Source organism: Phoxinus phoxinus, assembly GCF_949152265.1.
Source record: "Phoxinus phoxinus genome assembly, chromosome: 1".
NCBI lineage: Eukaryota > Metazoa > Chordata > Actinopteri > Cypriniformes > Leuciscidae > Phoxinus > Phoxinus phoxinus.
Window position 1 is genome coordinate 35,922,494 of NC_136876.1, and position 21,397 is coordinate 35,943,890.

The 21,397-nt window shown below is 37.5% G+C and overlaps 1 protein-coding gene across 2 annotated transcripts in view; it reads right to left on the minus strand.

Annotated features, from left to right (window-relative positions):
- uncx (UNC homeobox) overlaps window positions 1-21,397 on the minus strand; it is a 100,133-nt gene that overhangs the window by 54,415 nt on the left and 24,321 nt on the right. The window lies entirely within an intron of this gene.

Consider the following 21,397-nt stretch of genomic DNA (forward strand, 5'->3'; position numbering starts at 1 on the left):
TTTTAGATGCTTTCTTTAAAATTGTCCTCCATCTTATTCAAGGCAGACATTCTAAACCTCAATAATTATAATGTTTCATCACTACAAAGTACAGAAGCACTTTGGTAATCATTTCAAATCAGCCCAAAAAGACACTTTCTTTCTACCAGATATACTGAGTTTATGTTTATTTATTATGGTCATGGGCTATTTTTTATTTTTTTATGTAACACTAAAACATTGCTCATAAATATGGAACAAACCACTCATGTAAAATGTAAAAAGCTTTATCAAGTACTCATCAGTAATGGAACAAAGAAAATTAACACTTGGTTGGCTTGTTCTGCACATTATTCGAAACCTTCCATGCACAATTAAACACCGCTGCCATTTCTACGCACTTATGGCAGTTAGTTCATCCAAGGATGTCTATTGAATCTCTCAGTGTCATTACAGTTAATTTAGCATATCTATCAAGCTGTAGAATTAAGAAGTAATTTCCTAAAGCTTGGAGTGATCTGACCATATGAGCGTCAATTTCTAACTTTGAACATGCTAACATCTCCATTTAGGGATGGATGTTTTGCCAAACTGTTTGGAGACCACGATGAGAACAACAGTATTTATTCCTCTCAGCACTCCACTGTTTCCTGAGAAAACACCCATTTATTAAACACTCTAATATGTTAACACACTTAATCTACTTAATGTCGTGACATTATTTGTCCAGGGTCTATTTCAATAGGCATCGAAAGGAACGTAAAAGGCATTTGATTGGCTGAACAGCGTCAAGAGTGCTGATGCACAGTCCACTAGGAATTTTCACTGTCAATCTGTGCATGAGTGGTACGTATTTTCCAATGACTCTTTCTGCATGTTACATGGTTACTCCAGTGGATGGCAACAAGTCTTATTAGTGAGTCATTGAATCGTTTACTCTACCTATTTGTTCAAACACACTGATTCATTCAGGAACAAAATAAGTATGGGCCAGTACCAATACCCACCCTTGCAGTCTTGGACACTTGAGAGTGCTTGAATATGTGTGCACCCTTACGGAACAAAAATATATTGGAATATATGCATTGACCATGTATGGCTATGAATGAATGAATATAAAATATTTATAAATGAAGACAAAAGCTTAGCTTGAAAAATATGTTAAATGTAAATAATTAAAAATATAAGAAATATATTACATTATATATTTCTCTAGATATGTGTGGGGGTGTTTATTTTGCATGAGTATATCTGCAATATATTACACATGCAGTACCATATCTGATCACATATACATCTATATATTATGACGTCTATTACTGAATATAAAAGTACATACATTATGATTAGTAAATATATTGTCACATATTTTACAATATATGAAAGGTGGCAATTCCTTATGTATTATTTAATATATTAACATATATTAACATTATATATATTATTCATATTAACATATATTATTCTGTATGTTTTCAAATATACGGTTAAACCATTTAATATCATTCATGTATGGGAAATATATTTCCGTTCCGTAAGGGCAAGACTGTCCCAGGTCGCAAAAAAAGCCAAAGCTCAGTGCCCTTGACACTATCTCTAATACTACTTCGGAGAGATATTTATAGCTCAGCATATTCATCATTCATCATGTTCAGGAGGAAAACTTTACATATCCAAATTAAATGAATTGATTACACTCATGGATTTAAGCCCTGTGTTTCCTCAGTTCCTTTTTCCGGTAAGTTTAAAGGGGACCAATATGCCCCTTTTTACAGGGTGTAATATAAGTCTCAGTTGCCCCCAGAATGTGTCTGTGAAGTTTCAGCTCAAAATACCCCACAGATAATTTATATTGTAAATGCCCATTTTTGAGTGGATTATTTAATTAAATTTTCATTTTGTTGAAGTTGTTTAACTAATATATATATATATATATATATATATATATATATATATATATATATATACTCAAAAACACAGATCCATTCATTCATTCAGACACGAAACACCACAACTGTGTGTTGTTTTGAGATGTGTGTAACCGCTCATTCTATCATTTGGAACTATTTTGTTTATTAGTTGGAATCTTGGAACAAAAAATAATAGACAAATCAAATGATTAAGATGTAAAGTTATTCAATATCAGCATCTCATTTTGTTGTATAAAGCAACATCATACTCAAAATCGCTCTGTCCCTACACCCTTGATTCACATAAAAAAACATGACGTCAAACCTCATATGGTCCATTGGTCTCTACCATCCTCTCATCACGAACACACTAAAGTTATTTATATATTTATATATTTGACTCAAGAGGCACTTATTCGAGATTCTCATTAGACCGCCAAGCCTGAGCTTCTTCAATTAAGTGTAATTTATTTGCTGAAGACATCTCAATGATGAGATTTCAGAGACATAAACAGATACAGTTTATTCACAGCACAAGCAAAATTGAGTTATGAATGACTTTAACTTATATATCCTCAAAAAGGCCCATGTGCACACTCCAAGAGAGTAAATTACATTGTGGTGTTCCTGCCACTCTGAGATCAATAACAACAGCTCAGCTGAGTCTTTCTGGTGACCATATAATCCATCACATAGCATGTGCAATAAACCCTAGCACATGTTGCCAGACACATAAAACATGTGATTTATGGGACTGTTTCAATGGACACTTCTTTGGATCTGATTACCATGGAAAGAAGTTGAATATCTGGCTCTTTTGCATGCATCTTCAGGTGGATAATAACAATATCCTGAAATGGATGGAAAATATCTACTGTGGAAGATTGTTATTTGCATCTGGGGACATGAGTGAGATATTTTACATCCTCCATCATACAGATTCAACCCTACCTACACTTTCAATATTTAATCATTTTAATATTGTTCCTCTAATTTGCACCTCTTGATACATGATTGAATAAAACCTGCTCTCTTTTCTTTCGCTGTGTGCATTTGAATGTAGCTCAAAATAAATCTAGATGATGGCTTAGGCATAAATTCAAAAGAGCTCAGATTTTATTCAAGAGTTTCAACATTTCTCCCCTGTGTTTGGTCATTTAACATGATGGACTATTTAACTGGCTAGCAATCATGTTAGAAGCCTCAAAGATCCTACACTGCTGGTGGGTCAATTAATACTTTTCTCTCATTAAAACCAGGTCATAGCTTTACACATGACATATCTGTTCTCTTAAAGGGATACTTCACCTCTGGAGAGATGAATGTTTAAAATGGGTCATTTATGTGGTAGAAATGTGAAATTATTTTTAAATTTGGAGCCTTCTAGACTGAGAAAAGCCAGCAAATTTATTTTTGGCTCATGTGGATGAAAGACAACAACTCCCAGAATGCACTTGCTTTGCTGCTCTACGAGGCCACGCCCAAGCCACGCCTACCGGTAAGAGCGCAGTTAAACAACTAGGCTAGGCTACTATACTAGTTGACTCGAAACTTAAAAGACGTCGTTTTATCGTGAGTCTCCGTGACAAGTCTGCCCGGAATTGGCCCAAAATGTCCGGGATTCGCCTTTTGCGTTCTACAGTCGCCATTCATTATGTTTACTGTGGCGAGCAGGACAAGGTTGAGGGCTGGGGGAGAACGACGTGAGGCCGGTGGCATGATTACTGATGAGCGGCACCTGTGAGACGCACCGGTCTCGTAGGCTATCGCTCAAGGAGGAGCGGGAATTTTCTTAGCAACGCTAAAAAGCACATCAACCGATCACTTGTTTAGCGTTCATGTAAACATTACATTCAGATTCACCAATCGGAATGAATTCAGTACGATTGAAACAAAAGGTGTGCGTGTAAACAATGAAGGGCAACTGTAGAAAGCAAAAGCCGAATCCCGGACATTTTGGATGATCTCGACGGCCGGACATGTCCGGGAAAAAGGATGTATGGTAACCCCTACTACTCAGCTTTCTCCACAGAACAAGAGCCTGTTAGCTTAGCTTCCAAAAAAAGATGGCTGACACTATTTGTACATTCTGTGAGTGAGATCGCTCCCTCTATGGGCGGGTTGAAAACATTAGGGCTGTAACGATACAGCAAACCCACGATTCGGTTCGTATCCCGATTTCTGACCCACGATTCGATACAAACCGCGATTCTTGCGAGGAGGGAGGATTTTAAAAGCCAAATAAATAAATAAATAAATAGCTAAAGCTATAACTCTGTTTTCTTGTAACAAACTACTTTTGAAAAATAAACAGAACTATACTCCATTGTGGAGATGATTCGAGCATGTCAAAAATTCTTCTGAGGTAACCGAGGCTTACTGTCTGTGCTGTAAACCACAAATATTGCCTATTCCGCATGACCCGCATGTCAAGCGCAGGAATAACGCTTGCCACAAAGTGAACGCGCCTATATAGAGAAATGCACACTTCCTACGAATTAGCCTAAGCCGCCATTTCTTTATGTTTTGAATTAACGTTAAATCATAAAAGTATTTCAAGCTTTCTAAGTTTCGATTCGTTTATGAGGTGAGCTCCAGTTCACGCGCGCGCCGTTGCCCCACACACACACACACACACACACACACACACACACACACACACACACACACACACACACACACACACACACACACACACACACACACACACACACACACACACACACACACACACACACACACACACACACACACACACACACATACAAGCAAACACCGCGCGCTTTGCTCACTTGCTCTGGTGTTTGCTTGTGTGTGTGTGTGTGTGTGTGTGTGTGTGTGTGTGTGTGTGTGTGTGTGTGTGTGTGTGTGTGTGTGTGTGTGTGTGTGTGTGTGTGTGTGTGCTCGCGCGCGCGTGTGGGGGAGAGGTGCGATTTTTGAATAATAATCAAATGATACCCAGCGATCTTCGAATATTATTTTTGCTTGAAATTCCCATACCTAATATGTAAAAGACCCCGTCACAGCCCTGGGATCTATTCTGGACGAGAAAGATAAGTCTGGGAAGGGGTGTGTCGATCGCGATCTGCCTTCTCACACCGCGACACAGGTTCGTGGATCTGAGTGTCGCGATTTCGGTTTAATATCATAAATCGTTACAGCCCTAGAAAACATGCAGCACTAGCTCCTTCTACTGGCTGTAGTTTTTAGCCTCTGGCCAAAAAATGACAATTTTTGCGTCATCTGAGGATTTTTATCCAGACAAAAAATACATAAATATCTCGTCTCAGGGGGATGAGGGAGGGAAGCATGGTAAATCGAAAATACTTCAGGTTTTCTACTGATACAAAGCTTAATGCTAAATGCTGAAGTATCCCTTTAATGTGAGCCACTTGCTAAAAACAAACTTTGTGCATCAATATTATATAGCAGTTTTTACATTTTTGGAGAATGGTGGAAGATTCGGGTGAAATAACAGTTTATCAACGGCTTGTTGCTAATAAACTTCAAAGTCCTACAAGCCATTCACTGTCTCTGCATATCATCAATTGTATGACTGTGTAAAATGTCGCACTCTTATCAAAAACGCCCCAAAATGTCAGAACGCGTTCCTCTGATCCCGATCCAGACAAGAGACAGCTCAAGTGTGCCATGACAAAGTAGGGCAGCTTTTGGCATCATCTGTTGCTCTATCAGCGGCTGTCAGGCATGCCTATACTAACCCATCCATATTCTCTTAATGAAGCATAGCCTGTGGGAGCGTGGCAGGGCTTTTGTCACAGTTTCAAGGCAGCAGAATGTGCCTCAAAAATCAGAAAATCGATTCAGAACGTGGGAGTGCATAAGTGATAAAGAGTCTATTGAAATATAACCCACTTTAAATAATGTCTTTTTTTTAATTCAGCTGTACAGAGAATGTGATTTTGCTGATGTAGAATCCTGCTGATTATTAATAGAGTCATTATTTACTGACTGTAATTATATAGGTGCTAAAAAACAAAACAAAAACTGCATCAAGATAATTCAATGATACAAACATTATATTGTTTGTTGCATTTTCATACAGTTTTTCACTAAACATAAGCGTATCACTGGCCTACAGCTTACAAACCAAATTAGGGACTATTCAAAACTTTCTCCATTTGGCTTATCTGGCTCTGATCGTGGTTTGTTGGAGAGGTTATGCTTTGTAATCTTTTCCATACTGAGGACAACTTTTTTTTATGACGGTCTTCAGAAATTTGCTTCCTTTGTTGATGGTGTTACAATCACAGTGCTATCAAGTTCACTCTGAAGGTTGAATCACGCCATGTCGAAATTGCCATTGTACTGAGATTCTGACTTGTAAAAAGTGTTCATGTCCTTATAGAAACTCCAGTACATTTTGAGACAATACAGGACAGCACAGTACAGACAGTTCACCCTAAAAAATTCAAGTTCGTTCATCATTTACTTACCCTCAAGTTGTTCTAAACCTGTATACATTTTCTTTGTTCTGCTGAAGACAAAGGAAGATATTTTGAAGATTGTCGGTAACCAGAACAGTTGATCGACCCAATTGGAAATTAAAAAAAATACTATGGAAGTCATTGGTTCCCCTTAACTGTTTGGTTACAAACATTCTTCAAAATATCTTATTTTGCATTCAACAGAACAAAGACATATGGTACAACTTGAGGGTGAGTAAATGATGACATAATTTTCATTTTTGTGTTATCTATCCGTTTATCGTCTTAATAATGCAAGACTAATCTGGAAATAAATTAAAGGCATACAATACAGTTTACTGTAGCTATAGCAAAGAGTTGTTTTATCATGTATGTATGTATTATTTTTAGTTCACCTAAAAATGTAATAAATACAAATTCTGTCATCACTTACTCACCGTCAAATTGTTCCAAACCTGGATGACTTTCGTATTCAGTGGAATATAAAAAAAACATATTTGGATGAATGGATGAGCAGATCATTTTGGTTCATATAGACTTCCATTGAATTGTTTTGTCCAAACTGTTTAGTTACCAATATTCATCCAAATATCTCATTATGTTCCACAAAAGAACATCATATATGTTTGGTATAGGTCCCACTAAATAAATGATAAGGTTTGCATAATGATTGTTACTTGCTATATTGTAGTTTTGTCAACTGATTACTCAAATTTAAATGATTCATTTTGGCATTAATATGTTGCAAACACATAATTCTGAATCATAAAGCGTACAGAAACTTCCTAGGTTGTCCTCTAGTAATTACAGTAATTACAACATTGAACGCAGCATGTACGTAAGGGCAAAAGTCTGATTTATACTGGGCAAAACTAGCCCAAAGAAGGGCTGCTTAAAGGAGAACTCCGGTCAATTTTAACATTGAGCTCAATTTTTAGTAAATTTGGAGTGCTGTCAATACAGAGAACAACGACACAAATCGGTGTTGCCTACACCGTGTTATCCTATTTTTAAAATTTACACCCTATTGACTTGAATGGGGCAAGTTTTAAACTTAACCAGTTCTTAGTCTTATCATCCTTGATGTGTCATTACAAGTGCCCAGCCATGTGAGTGATTCCTTCAGAGTGAACACGAGTGAATCTGACTGCAGTAGATGTGAAAGATATGAATAAAAATGATGTTATATCAGCCAGCGCACAGACCTGTATTTAGTTCCTGTTTTCGGTCGAAGTCCAAAGTAGTCGATTGTCGAGTTCACGCGCATAGGTTTAGTTACTATGATCACGCGCGTGAACTCGACAATCGACTACTTTGGACTTCGACCGAAAACAGGAACTAAATACAGGTCTGTGCGCTGGCTGAATTAACATCATTTTTATTCATATCTTTCACATCTACTGCAGTCAGATTCACTCGTGTTCACTCTGAAGGAATCACTCAACATGGCTGGGCACTTGTAATGACACATCAAGGATGATAAGAGGATAAAAGCAGGTTTAAAACTTGCCCCATTCAAGTCAATAGGGTGCAAATTTTAAAAATAGGATAACACGGTGTAGGCAACACCGATTTTTGTCGTTGTTCTCTGTATTGACAGCACTCCAAATTTACTAAAAATTGAGCTCAATGTTAAAATTGACCGGAGTTCTCCTTTAACCAAAGCAATAAAAAAAAAAACATATCACCGATTAACTCTTATTCATGTGGAGTTGCACACAAACGCTTTTTTCAGATCTGAAGACTGCAATAAAATGTAACCACATACAACATTAGCAATGTGCACAAGCTTTGTACATCCTAAAAGGCAGGGCTAACAGTTTGAAACAGAAGTTACAGAAGGTGTGAATTTAATAAACCTGAAAACACATTTTTTTTTACGAAATGTGGCAACAAACAGACACATCATTTAAGACAGGCTTTCACATTATCACATGCCGTAAAAAGCTGTATAACTGCCTTTTCTCATCAAATCTCAAACACAAGGTTATCTCCAATGTCTTCCACAGTAATGCTTACAATTTTGAGACAGCTAAACATGATCAAACCCACATTCTTGCATAAAAGCAATTAGCCAAATGTGGCCGAGAATAATACATTCTCAAAGGGCATGCGCTTCACAAGATGCTACTTCAAATCTGAAAGGAATGCATGTTCCATTTCTCCAGGTTTTATTCATCAACAATTTCAACATTAGGTAAAATCCCATCAATGTAAATCTGTCTGAAGGTTTTTTTTTTTTTTTTTTTTTAAGCCTTACCACATGGACTTTGCACAAGTTATTGCATATTCAAAGCTGTGAAGAAAGATTTTTTCTATATTTATTATTTATTCAGGATTACAATTCAGGATGCGTCTGGTGCTTCAGCTTGATCTTTCCCTGTACCGCTTTCCACGGGCCTTTGAGAGCAAAGATCAGCTCAATTTAGTGTGATCGGGTTGGTTTTCACAATCCTCCTCTTGAACAAAATTGCGCAGGTCTTAGTAGAGAGGAAGACAGATGGCTAAACTCTCTTCAGTTGCTCGTACCCCCATTTGCCTATGCTATTCCCATAATAACTAACTAAAGGGTTGATATATTTGCATTGCTGATGAGAAATCACTTATGGGAGAGTGAGTAATTCAAAAACAAAAATATTATTTTCAGGAGAATTGCCCACTTTCTATGGCACCTGTCTCCTATTGGATTTTTTTTTAAAGAATAATTGTTGTTTTAAAACCAGTATCCCAAACAAATACAGATGAATGTAATTGTGACTTTATTACAGAACCCCTGCTGAAAAATCCAGCATAAACCAGCATTCAATCCATGTTGGTTAATGCTGGTATAGCTGTCCACCATCACTCCAGCTTCCCATGCTGGAGGCCAGCAAACCAGCAACCAGGATCCCATGCTTATCCCAGCATGCAAAACATACCTTTTGGTGACCAGCAATGCTTGACTTTTCAGCACGGACTTCTTTGGTTGTTGCTGATCTTTCTTTCAAATGGTGGTATATATTTAGGTCTTTTAAATTTTGTGTTTTGTTTTTCCTGTTGTTTTAACTACAGAAAGTTACACAAGGCTAAATACAAATATCTAAAATATTCCAAAGGTTTTCTTTCCATCACAAATAACTTTTTGCAACCACAATTTTTTTTTTTTTTTGCAATTATTTTACCTTATGCAGCCATTTCAGATCGAATGCAAATGTCTTACAAACACCATTTCAATAGCATGGTTATGCAACATGATCATCTGTGACACATGCTGTCAAGGGCTTGGTTTTCCATGAGGATTGTGCAATGCAAGGATGTAGAGGAAAAAAAAAGAGTTGAGCACATTCTGGCATAGGTACGGTATATACATTGGCCAATGTGAATTTAATTTAAGAGGATTCAGCTGCGCTCTCAGAAATCCAATTCACTGCATGTATTCCCCCTTAATTTCAAACTGACCCTGCTCTTTCTACACCTTCAAAATGGACTATATGTGTTCTTATCCATCAAACTCTCAATCTGAGACTTCTCTGGTATGAAGGTGCCAATGGCATTTGACTAGTGTGAATTCGCTTGGCAACCTTGTGCAAAGCTATAGCTAACTGAATTCATGTCGTGACCAGATCAACTTGTTAAACTCTCACAGGAAAGAATCAAGAAGAGGCATAACTATCCAGAAAGTATTATAGTTTACACCAAGCAAAATCCACTCATATGAATTATGTTGGAAAAGCCAATTAGTCACACGGGTTTAAAGGGATAGTTCACCCAAAAACGTTAATTACCCCATGTTGCTGGTCTTCGTCAACAACACGCGCTTGCACCCCTGCTGGTGAGGACGACTAACAGCAGATGGAGATTATGCTCGGTAATCTACTGCTTTTCCTGCCGTTCCTGGATGTCAATGTTGAATTTACTGTTGAATTTGAACCACTGAATTTGTGGAAGCGAATTTGTAAAGCGAAATAAAATGGACCGAAAATTGCCTGTTGAATATTATAGGTTGTATTTTTAACCAGTTTGAATATTTTGGAAGTGAAATATAAAAGGTGAATATAGATAATTGAATTTGTATTAATGAAAATGTGTTTGAAATGTTTTGAATTGAAATATTCACAGCTTAAATATACAACCATGTTGAATTTCAGCCCATTAAAATGCAAGTTCTAAAAATAAAATGCATTAAAATGCAAGCATGGTTAATGCAATGGAGATTTTTTTTTTCAAGTAGTGCAATTCAACAGGCTTTTTTATTTAAAAAAAACATTTGGCATTATTTTACTTCCATATTAATGGCAGTGAATTGCTGTTTTTGTTTTGTTAAGTCCATTGAAGTGCATCTGTCCATCATAAAAGTGCTCCACGTGGCTCCGGGGGGTTAATAAAGGCCTTCTGAAGCGAAGCAATGCACTTGTGTAAGAAACATATCAAAGTAAAATGATAACTTCCGACTACGCAGTCTTACATACACCTAAAGCGCAACTTACGCAACTTATGATGTCGGAAGAAGCGTAGTGCGCCATGGCGTAGCGTAAATATCAGCAGTACGTCGCATTACTCGCAAAAGTTGACCTTAGACTTAAGTCGATTATGATGGATAAATGCACTTTTATGGACTTCAAACCGAAACAGCCATTCAATGCCATTATACGTTTTTTTTTTTATATATATATAACTCCGATTGTATTTGTCTGAAAGAAGAATGTCTGGCTTCAGGGTAAGTAAATCATGGGCTAATTTTCATTTTTGGGTGAACTATCCCTTTAAGAGATAATTTAACAGACATCCTGCATTGCTATATGAACAGTCGTACATCTATGGATCTACATTGCTAAGTGCACAATTCACATTAGATAAAGAACAAGTTTGTTGTGAATCTAAAATCGCATCCCCACCAAAGCACAAAGTTTTGTCTGATTTATTTCCAAGGTCACCAAGCATTTACTCTCGGATCTGTATTCAAAGAGAAAAGCACGTCTAAGCAAAAGGGGCATTGCATCTGCTCATTATGAAAAGCACTGCAATCTTTCTGCAGCCTTTCTGTGTAGGTGTGAAAGTACACCGCATTTCCCAGAGATGCTTCTCTTTGAACAGATTAGATGATGAGCGGTAAGACTGTAGAGGAGATGCTCATGGGAAATATATTTCTCTAATTATTTGTGGAAATAATGGAGGTTGTATTTTGCTCATGTTTTCGACACCTGCCACTTGCCACATCTGTGAATTTTAAATATTAGACAACAAATCAATGGAATGAAGACGTATTGGGTTGTGGTGTGCCTCAATAAAAAAAGTATATATATATTTATATTCTAAATAAATCTGTGCAAATGCACATTTAAAAATAGACTTACATGAACAGATTCGGAAGCAGGGTACATGAAGACATGTTGGGTGTGTTTATACCTCTCACTTAATTTTTAATTTACATGTGTTCCTTGAATTTGCAAATAAATCAATAGCAGAAAGCAAAGTAGTTCTTGAAAAATGCGTGGGGAGGAGTTAAGAACAATTCACCACACATCTCACACTCTGTTCCTGTGTACCTTAGGAATGGTAGGTGGAAATAAATGGTGTACTCTAGTTTGGATGGTTTAATTAAGAGGACACGTAGGCTGACACATGAGCAGAATGTGGTTCAATGCTGAGGGCTCTAGATTGATTTTCTCACTATACAGAGAGAGCTGCTGAGAATATTGGAAACCTGCTAAATAAATAATTCACAGCAATAATGAAGCACCACCGATACATTCTTCTCCCTACCTGGTAATAAAAGCTAGGTTAAAACATTTGCAGTTTGATTTTTGAAACACAGTCTCATTTGTCGAAGGATCGAATGTGCATGTCCATGCGTTTAAATGTAGTATTTTCTTTAATCCATTAACTCCAGATTATTGATTAAATTCTTCACTTTGACACTGAAGTGTGATGATGTAATTAACAGTAAATACTTGTTTTAGAACAAACACTCAAATAATTCTAGAAAATAATTGCAAACCTTTCATATGGTCAGGTTAATGTTATGCATATTTATATGGTGCTATATTTCAACAAAACTATTCTTGCAAATAAGCCTTTCATGCGCCATGCAACAAATGTGTCCTAACCCAAAACCCTCAAAAGCAAACCAAAACAAAGCAGTTCCCATGACTATAATAAAACCATTCAATGCATCTTAAACTTGTTGCCACAGTTATGTTATGAAAGCAAATCATGTTCCTGTAAATTCTGGATGACAGCCAGAGGTGGTGTGCAGTTAAATATTATATTAGCACCAGCCAGATCTGAACAAATGACACCAAGTAGCTACTTGAAAACATTTACTTGCACATTTCATGCGACTAAATCAAAGTCGCCTCACTCTTATAATCTTATATTGGCCACCACCACCAGAAATGTTTTTAAACAGTGGTTTATGGTCAACACTAACAAAGTCACAAAGAATTGGAACTCACCAGAGAAATTCTGCGGGGAAAAGGGAATGGGGTGCACGTGGTTGTTCAGGCGGGTACCAGTGTAAAACAGGTGCGGATGGCATTAAAGATTGGAGAATGTTGCACTTGATGGTGTCAGTCAGCTGATGGGCTGTAAATTTGTAAATCCAGAATTTGGCAAGATGGACCACGCGTACTCCACTGTCTTTCTCTGTCAGTATTAGGTCGCTTATTTGTTTAAAGTTAAAGATTTTTTTTCAACTTTGGCGGACATGATGGATAAACTTGTAGCCAGTGGTCACTGTCACTCATGTCTCCAGCGTAGCCTACTATTAAAATGAACTCATTTTAGTCAATCCAAATAAAACCAATTCAATTTCAAATTCTGTTAAATTTATATGTGGCCTAAACCTTGCAATCCGATTCACATTCGTTTACATATGCCTATGTTTACTGTATGTAAAACTCTGGCGCATGCGCGGTCTACGTTTTTAAATCTGAAAACTCCAAAAAGCAACGAAATTGTCAGACATCCATTAATGTAGTTAACAAGTTAACTGAAGTTCGGGAGCAAGGCCACGCCTCAACTAATCAGCTCGTTCCCCGTCTGTATATATACACCGAACCCACCTTCACCACACCGTTCGTCTCAGTTTCTCGACCCCACCCACCCCTCCCCTTCCACTCATCCCATCCCATCCCATCCATCCCACTTACCCCCACTTCCCACTTACCCTCGACCCTCACTTTTGACAGCAGCCTCAAGCAGCCAGGTGATGAATTGCAGTTTAACTCACTTCTGTGTTGGTTTCAAGAGAGAGAGGTTGCCGCTTGGTTTGAACAGATTGGAGCGTTAAACACAAGAGTGTCTTTCTATGCTATTTTAAACAGGAGGTGGAGGTAGTTTGATTGAAAGAGACTTCAGAAATGTATATATATATTAGTAAAAAAAAAAAAAAACTATTGTAAAATCTTAAGAGTGGAATTGATTTTGTGAATTTTTAAAATGACTTCAGAAATGCCAAGCTAGCAGTGTTTGCTATATAATTGTTTCAATTAGGGAAATGTACAAAATTGAAATGAACCTATACTGTGCGAAGATTAATTTAGATTTTTTTTAAAGAATACATTTCTTAAATGGCATCGGCCTATATGCGAATGGATTGTTCTGATATTGGACTGATGAGAACTTGCAAGAAGTATCCTGTTACTCTCCTTTGAATAGGTTACAGCCAGGCATAAGAAAGTTTATACAGTAATGTGTTGTAAACAAATTTGTATCTTTAGTTGATCAGAGAGTGGGTGGACATTTGTCTTATAAAACTAATTTCTGGTTCACAAAAGCCTACATTTAAATCGTTAAAGCGTTTGAGAAGCAAACTTGAATTATTTTTTATATCTGGTATTCTGTATCCAAGGTCTTCTCTCTTTAACTTTTGAATTGTCAATCTTAAAGCCACAATCTTTTGGACTTGCAATGAATGTCTTCTACTTTTCGAGGAGCAAATGAAATACTAAATCTATTTTCAGAGAAACCATCAAAAATCCAACTAATTTCTTTCTTATTTTGAAGGGAAATATAAGTCTATGGGAAGTCTAAGACTGATGTCCTCATGATGCATGTGCATATTGAGAGGCCAGGAAATCCATGACAAATGACTTCCAGAGCTGACCTTCAACGCCAGCTGTTTATAAGCAGTCTGAGAGTATTCAATCACTTCACTCCTCCATCATTTTGGAGGTAATACAAATAATCATGGACAAGTTCAATGTCTCCTTGAACTCACTTGATTAAAAAAAACAATAGGATATTATCAACTTCTTGGTCTAAGATGTTACTTTAATAGCAGGAACAAGCGTCTCAAACTGAATAACTGAAGCATTTCTGGCCATTTACTGTATGAGATAGAAAAAAAGAGAGATTAAAAAAGCACATGGAGCTTTGCTGTAGAGTTTCAAGGAGGTCCATGTAATAGTTGGCTGTATTTGACAGACAGTTTGACAAGTCGAGTGACAGCAGTTGTCACATCGCACACAGATGGTGCGTGTGTTTACGATGGCTTGTATACCACCAGTATGGCTCTCTAGGTTGCACATCTCCTGGAACTCAAGCCCTATACTGATGAAGCTGTCATCAAGCACAATGGTAAGATCAGTAGATTATTAGGCCTACATGTCTATGGGCTTGAAGATCCTCTTATATGATTTTAGAAAAATGAAAAATGAAATAAATAAAGATTTTCCCTACATGATTTGACTTGGATCTCAGTAAAGAGAAGACCTCAGCTGACCCTAATTCCACCATCTAATGCTCAAGGTACTGACATGAATCATATCTTAGAACGACCACCTCACCTTACAGCAGTGCTGATCCATTTGAGGTGCCATAATGCACTGTACAAAATTATATGATCAATAAGTTATGGCAACATATGTTTTTACGTTGCTTCAACTCATCAGAATAAGTTACGCAATTTTCTACTTTTTTGTTATACAACAAGATGAACAAGTTGAACAAGATTCAACTCATTAAGTGAGTTTAATGTAATTTAAGTTGAAATGACTTAAACATCCAAATTGAATGAACTGAAAGATTTAAGGCAGCAATTTTTTTTTCAGTGGTGTCATGCTGTAGCATGTGATGAGGCTAAACTAAAATCCACCACTGTCTAATATGCAGTCTACTAAACCTCCTTTTAGTTTAGCACCATATCCTTTAGATACTTTACTTCATTGACTTTAAGATTTATATTAAGTTTTATTTAGGTCACATCTGATGTCACACCCATGTCTTAATTCTGTTACAGACATCACCAGAGAGCTGTGTGTCTGCAATGATGAATTGACGCACAGGTTATAGGAGTCCAGTTGCACATAGCTTCTTGTCTAATTGTTTTCTGATTGCTCTTTCACAGTTTCTTTCACAGGATATATGACGTAAAGGCAGAAGTTCTCTTCCTGCAGTTGTGTAAGTACTGCACCATTGACATAGTCATTTGTAAGCAAGGCATGATCAGACACTTTCATTTCTTTTTACACAACTAACTGCAGACCTCTTTCCTTAGCAGATCATGCAGCGGCTCTACCAGAGCAGCATAATTGATAACCTTTGAATACCAGATGGTCAATCCCAAGAGGGATTGTATAATGACTGTATCTTGAGGAGGAGTAGCATCTCTGACCGCCACCGCCTGGTCAAGGTCTGGATGAAGGCCAGGAATAAAGGCAACACGTCAGAGATATGTTATTCTTTTTAAAGTGGTACTCTGACTCTTCCATCTTGAGTATTATCCACTCTCATGTAAAAGTCACCTTAATATATATAGTACTTTATACAATACAGATTGTTTACAGTAGTAACAGGAAAATGATTTAATGATGCGAACAGTTCATTTCTGCTGTACAGCAGCTCTAATAGAAAAAATGTGTCATTGTTCATCTGAAGTCAGTTCTGTGTTCATTGTATAGTTCACCATTTATTAAATGAGTTAATTTGATTTATAAAGCAGTTCTGCAGAAAACAGTGATTTCATCGTCCAGGGGTGTGTTTCCCGAAAGCATCGTTAGCCAACTATGGTCGCAAGTTCCGTCGTTATCAGCATAGTTCAACGATTTGGTGTTTCCCGAAACCATCGTTCCAACGAACGTTCGCAAACAGCATCGCAAACTTGTGTGGTTGGAACGAGAGCTCTCGAGCTGTGGTTAGAAGCATAGTTTCTAGTTTACATGAGATGTAGACTGAATAAATCCTTATCTTTAGCAAAATAAGCAAGCTGACATTCAGTACAACCCGTGTTATTTATTTAGAATACATACAAATGTAATTTACGTTTTCTAGTTTGTCAAGAGATTTAAATCACCGTTTTTGAAGACTGCGCATGTGCGAACATGCTCAACTATGTAAGAACGAGCCAAATATTGAGTCTGGTAATAAAGCAAAATAACTGAGAAAAATTTGAAATGGTCTTCAGATGCCATGTCTGTAACTTATATAATAAAAAATCTAGCGTTAATTCGATCTCAAACAGATTAATTAAAATAAGTTATTAGTCCACCACGTGCGAGACGTCATAAACCAACGTGGTTGAACGATACTTTGCGACATACGGTTTCGGGAAACAGTCGTGACGAGCTAGTTGATTTCTCCAACGACGCATCATACTATGGTAGTTAAGCAGTGAGCGATATAGTTGTACGTGAAACGCACCCCTGCTCAGTTCAGTTCTCGTGTTAATGCAGTCAAATCAATAATATTGCTCAGTATTAAGTGAATATAATTTAAAAGCCTTACAGTACAGTACAAAATTAATTGGGGGCTTGTCCGGGATTTGAACCCGGGACCTCTCACACCCCATTCTTCATACATATTAAAGAGCTGGTTTAAAAAAAATAACTATCTAAAATTGTGGGTTTGTTCCTTAAAGTGAGATAGGTGCTCCCATTAGATGTGCTCTTGTCCCTGTATAGGACTCATTTGAGTTATTGTAATACTTACCCTACATATACAGAGAAACTCTTGATATTACAAAAGAAAGCCATAAGAGTCATTTCACGGTCCTCACGTAACTCACATGCTCTCTTCCATAGACATGGCCTGCTAAAGCTTCCTGAATGTAACCTTTATCACAATGCATGTACAATGTTGTCAATAGGATAAACATTAGATTGTGTGAGCTCATTCCTTATACATCTCACACACACCACACTAGACATAAGCTGCTCCTAAAAGGTAAATGTAGGAACCTAACAAGTGCTAGGTTTAGTGTATGTTACAGTGGTCCACAATTATGGAATGAGCTGGATACTAATTTAAAAAATCTGCCTCCGTCACAAACACTGATGGACGAGAACACAAAGAGAACGGTTTAACAGGCTTTATTTATACACTGATGCTTAACCCGGATACTGGGAGGCTTCAAGATCAGCACTGTTGAAATCAAGGGAACCAGAGTCTTTGAACAAATGCAGGAACAGAAACAATCTCTTGATACTTGAGCAGGAAGAAGATTCAGAGATACTTCAAACATAAATGTTGACTCGCAGAACTCAGAACTTGGTTCCAGACACGTAGATATTCAGGACTAGCATATAGATTTGTAGATTCTCAGAACTTGGGTATCGATACAAAGATATTCAGAACTTGGATACTGCTACGTAGATACAGAGGTCCGTTGATATTTAGAATACAGAGAGAATGACTGGAGAATCCTCGAGAGCCATCACACACTGAAGCTGCTGAGATACACACACACGATTGATTAATGAAGAACTTGATAATACTTGCTGCGAGATCAGAGGTATCCTGGAACCAGACTTGACGCATGTAAGCCAAGGAGTCACAGACGTCGAACGACGAGACCGGACCCAGAGTGCAGGGTGAGTGAGGCTTATATCCAGTACTGGTATGTAGAGTAAAGTGATGAGGTGCAGGTGCTGTGAATTAGTAATTAGTGAGAGTGCATGCAGGTGAGGACCAGGGGAACCGTGACAGCCTCATTATCTATATTTAAAAAGAAATTAAAACAACAACTACTGGAGAGCACACTCTGGAGCAGAAGGTGGCGGTAATGCACCGAAAGCTGGTTGCCAACCGCCGTTAAAAACAAAAAAGAAGAGAAGAAGAACTACTGGAGAGATACAAACCCGAGGGTTTTGCGGCTGAGGTTTAAACTCCCTTCTCTTGGTACAAGGATCAATTCAAATTGAGGTACAAATGTACAGTGACTGTCAATTTTTGTCTGTTTAAGGTAACTGTACTCTAAATACCCACAATTTAGAGAATAGTTGTCCTGGCATTTAAAGTTGGACCGCTCACATAATCCTTGCCGGTGGGGTGGGGTGGGGTGGGGTGGGGTGGGGTGGTGCTGGTGCTGGTGGCGGGATTGGACCCCTATTCATAAGCTGTTGCTTTTTGGGAGTCCATTTTTCACAATAGAACACATTTCTTTTTCCTGATCAGTTGTTGGGTAGGTTCCTTTGGACTGTGGTGTGTACTATAGTAGTAGAGTCAAGAGGCGTTTATTTGTCATTTGCATAGTTAACACTAGGGAAGAACTGTGCATTGAAATTCTTGTGACGGAGGCTCATATATGACAATAACAAGACATGAAAGACATAGATTTACTTGGATAGCACAGAGATTTTTAAGTGCAAGTGCAAATAAAAAAAAGTGCAAATACAATAAAGTAAAAGTCAGAGCATCATGTATTAGATGAAGGAAGGCTGCTCATTAAGCAGTCGGAGGGCTTGAAGATAGAAGCTGTTCTTCAATCTAGTTGTCCGTGATCGGATGGATAGTAAACGTCTGCCAGATGGCAGTATGGCAAACAGGTGATGAGCAGGGTGAGTGCAGTCCTTGATGATGCTGCGAGCTTTTCTCAAACAGCGAGTTTGATAGATGTCCTGTAAGGATGAGAGTTTATGTCCAATGATGAGCTCTGCTGTTCTCACCACTCGCTGAAGATTTTTGCGGTCCTAAGAAGAGCAGTTGCCGTACCATACCGTGATGCAGCCGGTCAGAATGCTCTCTATAGTGCAGCGGTAGAAATTTGACATGATGTTGGAAGAGATGCCAAAGCTTTTTAGTCTCCGCAGGAAATAGAGACGCTGACGGGCTGTTCTCACTATGGTCTCTGAGTGTAGGCTCCAGGAAAGATCCTCAGAGATATGAATGCCAAGGAACTTGTAGCTCTTAACTGTCTCTACTATCTCTCCATTGATGTAAATAGGAGCATGACTCTCTCTCTGTGACTTATAGTCCACAATCATCTCCTTGGTCTTTCTGACGTTTAGAGAGAGATTGTTATTCGCACACCATGCTGTGAGTGCATTTACCTCATCTCTGTAGGATGTCTCATCGCCATTAGTGATGAGTCCTAGGATAGTAGTGTCATCAGCAAATTTGAGGATGATGTTGGAACTATGCTTAGCAGAGCAGTCATAAGTGAACCGGGAGTACAAGAGAGGACTGAGTACACATCCGTGTGGGGCACCAGTGTTGAGTGTGAGTGAAGAGGATGTGTGATTGCCAATTCTAACCACTTGGGGTCTGCCGGTCAGGAATTCCAAGACCCAGTTACATAAGTAACTGTTAAGACACAGATCTTTCAGTTTGGCTATAAGTAGGGATGGGCGATATGGCCTAAAACCCATATTGCAATATACATTGCAGCCTCTTGCGATAACGCTATATATCACGATATATAAATTATAATAAAACCATTTCACAGGGTATCTGCAAATTTTTTTAAGTAACATTTAAGGCTTTTTAAGACCTTTTTAAGACCTGAAGAAATCAAAATTAATACCGTACTTTAGGGGTGTGCAATATTAACAAAAATATATCTCGATATTTTCAAAGTTTTGTTGATAATAATTAGATGATATTTTACTGAATTTGTACTGGTACACCATGCGCTGGTTTAGGCCTGTTATTAGACTGTATATTAGACTCACAGAGATATTAATATTTAACATATTCTATGCAGTGGTCAGTTTACAGTAGTGACTGAAATTAAAAATGTTATTAGGGGGCAATATTTGCCGCCTTAAATTGATTTCCAGGGGCATTTTCACCTAAATATGGAAATTATTTCTAAACGTACTTGGAGGTATGCATCACCTTTTATGTAAAATTCTAACATTCAAATTAAATTATATTAGAATAATACAGTACCACTGTCAAATTAAATAATTAAATAAAAGTCCATCCTTGCAGTGCAGAGGTGACAATATTTACACTTAATTTACAATTGCATAAATAAAGCTATTCAATATTTAAATATGAAATGATTTATAATTTTAACATTTTAATTAAAGGGTACTTTAAATATGAAACTAAACCCGCCAGTAGGTGGCGGTAAGTCACTGTCTTAATAAGCGAGTTGTTGGAGTCATTTATTCAACAGATTTGTTCAAACGGCCGATTCATTCATTGAATCAAATGATTCGTTCAAAACGCGGATTTCAGTTTTTAAAAAAGAATCGCTGTCTGTTGGACAACAGTTTCATTATGAAATTCTCGTCGGCGAAATAAAGGGGGAAACAAAATATTGACAATATAAAAAGTAACACACAATGTTAACTTTATTGTTAATTTAACTGTTGTATAAAATAAATAGCACATTTGCAATTGAGCACAGGAAAACGGCACTCTTGCTCGTGATATTCTAATATAACAACATAATATGATATAAATATAATAAGACAAAAACTCATTTGGGGACATATCTATAACTGCACTGACACATCACGCAGTGAAAGCAAGCATGAGAGACAAACGCGATTTCAGCTCGAACTCGCGGTGCCTCGTACGTAGTTTACAATGATTACAATATCATAGTTCATAGACAATCCTAAGCACAAAGAATGAACTTACTATTGAACTGACATTTACTCGTTCTCTTATCCTCTCCTCTCGCGCGCAGGAGACAGACGCAGGATAATACTGCCGTAAATGACGCGAATTGTCACGTGAACAAGCAAATCCACGAAGATAGAAGAATAATAAAAAATAATACGTACGCTAATTAGATAGTTTTCATTTGGAAAGTATTTAGATACGTCTAAGTCAAAGTGTCATCTAAAATTTAAGACCTTTCATAGGTAAAATTAAGACTTTTCATAAGTAAAAATAAGACTTTAAGAC